The sequence below is a fragment of the Xiphias gladius genome, unplaced genomic scaffold, assembly GCF_016859285.1.
Source record: "Xiphias gladius isolate SHS-SW01 ecotype Sanya breed wild unplaced genomic scaffold, ASM1685928v1 HiC_scaffold_98, whole genome shotgun sequence".
NCBI classification, from domain to species: Eukaryota; Metazoa; Chordata; class Actinopteri; order Istiophoriformes; family Xiphiidae; genus Xiphias; species Xiphias gladius.
The window spans coordinates 1-3,033 of record NW_024402717.1 but is presented as its reverse complement, the minus strand read 5'-3'; the positions used below and the strand labels follow the sequence as shown (position 1 = coordinate 3,033).

Genomic DNA, 3,033 nt, shown 5'->3' with positions numbered 1-3,033 from the left:
CTTACATTTACTTTCATTGTAATAAAGGCTTGTAATGTCCATTTTGTGTTGACAGACTATGTCAAAGAGTAGTGACGTTTCTAAAGTTATGTTCCAAAATAATCAAAAATATCTGGAGGTATTAACTTTTATTGCCCCTTACCTGCCATTTGTCTTTTAACAAGAGGAGTCCAGATGAGACAAGGAAACAAGGAGACTGCATAAATTGTGAATTCTCTATATTTAAAAAAAAGATAAGTCTTCAGTTTCATCTATGTTATTTTAGGAATGCGAGAGGAGAAACAAGATAAAGACCAGAGGAGACAAGCAGAGGAGATGCCATGCACTGTGAACCCCCTCATTAAAAAAGATAAGTATGCAATTATTATAAATCATTATCAGAATTGTATATAACGATAAATTGTTCTTCTTTTTACATGATTTTGATGAAGTTATTATTTGTTATTTCGCCTTATTTGTCATGTGTCTTTTAGAGAGGAGAGAAGGGAGGAAGCAGCGTCCCTGTAAACTCTCATTTAAAAAAAGATAAGTATAAATTTTATTCGTTGTTATTATCAGAATTCCTTTACAGATAAATAGTTCCTCTTGGGCTTAAGTTGTTTATTAACTATTACTTTCACTGTCTCCCATTTGTCTCTTAGAGTAAAGAGATGAGATGACACGAGGACAAACAAGACAAAGACCAGAGGAGACAAGCAGAGGAGATGCCATGCACTGTGAACCCCTTCATTAAAAAAGATAAGTATGCATTTATTATAAATTATTATCAGAATTGTATATAACGATAAATTGTTCCTCTTTTTACATAATTTTGATGAAGTTATTAATTGTTATTTCGCCTTATTTGTCATGTGTCTTTTAGAGAGGAGAGAAGGGAGGAGGCAGCGTGCCCTGTAAACTCTCATTTAAAAAAAGATAAGTATAAATTTTATTCGTTGTTATTATCAGAATTCCTTTACAGATAAATAGTTCCTCTTGGGCTTAAGTTGTTTATTAACTATTACTTTCACTGTCTCCCATTTGTCTCTTAGAGTAAAGAAATGAGATGACACGAGGACAAACAAGACAAAGACCAGAGGAGACAAGCAGAGGAGATGCCATGCACTGTGAACCCCTTCATTAAAAGAAATAAGTATGCATTTATTATAAATTATTATCAGAATTGTATATAACGATAAATTGTTCTTCTTTTTACATAATTTTGATTAATTTATCGACTTATTTCGCCTTAATTGTCATTTGTCTTTTAGAGAGGAGAGAAGGGAGGAGGCAGCATGCCCTGTAAGCAGGCAGGCTGAGTGAACCCTCTGATTTAAAAAGGTAAGTATAAATTTATTTCATGCTATTATTTAAAATTCATATATAGTTGAATACTTCTCCTGTTGGGTTGCTGAGGTTATTAACTGTTGTCCTCTTTGTCTGTCTTTATCCATTTCCAGTGAGGACAAAGCGGCCCCAGACGTCCTCCTCATCTGCTGCAGCAGCAGCATCGTCAGTTGCTGTCCTGAAGATCATCAGGACAAGTGGGATCAAACTCATCTCCAGGAGACTGGGACCTGAATGCAGCCTTGAAGGTTTAAAAATGTGTAAATAATGAGAAAGAAAGAGACACAAAGTTTATGCATTATTTGATAAAAGTGCTTGCTAAATGTTTATGACCTGGTTTGACACTGAAAATGACGATATAGGAATTCACAAAGAGCTCCTGAGTTGAGTAAGTGGTGTCAAAATGTTCCAACCTCATTGCCGCATCAAAAATAAAACAGGCCGAGGAAATGATTTTATTCTGTTAAGTGGCTGCGTTCTTGAACACACTGTGTTTTTTTTACAGCACTAATATCATCTTAGCTGGATATTTTCTCAAAACTGAATGGAAAATGAAAGAATTATTTGCAAGACAATGTTGAAGCAAAATTGAAACTACACTAAACAGCGTTTTAAATAAAAGTAAAATAGTGAAAAAATGGCCCATGTCCCATGCCTGGTCCCAACAAGAACAAGTTGATGAAGGTATAAAAGTTATGATATATGAAAAACAACCAACTGGAAAAAGGGGGATCAAGTTTAAAGGTGCTCAGCCAAACTGTGTAACATTTACAGTATACAGGGTGTAAAATGATAATTTTATACCTTTTTAGGCTGATAATGAATCACTGTCACAGACCTTACATAAAGGCTAAAAAATATTTTTGCATTTTGTTCTGGGAAAATAGTTCCAACAAACAAAATGTGCTCTTGTTTCTTTGTCAGCTCTCTCTTCTGTTTACACAGTAATGCAGGGATACATCCATCCTTTCCTGCGAATCCCTTCTACGTGTGAGGAGTCTGAATTAGATGCAGGAATGGGGCCTCCACCACTCATAGTGAAAACAGCTAATTACAGAATGTAAATACACTGAATAGCTGTTGCTGAAAAAATGCAGAAAACAAGCTTTTATTTCCAGAAAATATGAAGGACTATAAATCCTTCACAGTAGCATTAGACAAGTTGTTACTACTGAAAATAAGCAATTAACCATTTCAGTTAAATATATTTTAAAATTATTATTATTATTATTAGATGTATACAGGTAAGGTTTAGCTTTGCATAAAACAGATAATAATAAAATGTAATATTTAACATTTGGTTTCTGTAAGTACACTGAAGTCATGGTGATGAGTGACGTGTTGAGGCTGTCTCTATAAAAGCAGAGCCCACAATTCTATATCCATTCTCCACCTGAGCGCTGACAGAAGCAGAACTCTTGTGAGAAGTTAGAGAAACTCTTCAACCTTGAAGCCAAGTGCTGTCTTGTTGCGAAAGATTCTGTGAAAACCCTCACTTAATAAAACAGCCTTTGACCTGTAAGGACATCTTCAGGGAACCAGCTGTGGAAGTGGCAAAAATAGCCTCCACTGATTTTACGCCGTGGGAGAGAAACACACCTGCTGACCTTAGGCATCTGCTTATCTTAAACTTGATAAACGCTATGGTAAAAACACAGGAGAGGATACAGAGGAGTCCCAGGATGAGACAAGGAAACAAGGAGACTG

General features: G+C 35.4%; 1 long non-coding RNA gene across 1 annotated transcript; it reads left to right on the top strand.

Annotated features, from left to right (window-relative positions):
• The first annotated feature begins 506 nt into the window (after positions 1–506).
• On the top strand, positions 507–1,320 carry LOC120788009. The gene is made up of 3 exons (XR_005707177.1): positions 507–742; positions 863–1,132; positions 1,251–1,320. It is a non-coding gene; the product is annotated as an uncharacterized LOC120788009 (long non-coding RNA).
• Positions 1,321–3,033: the final 1,713 nt, after the last annotated feature.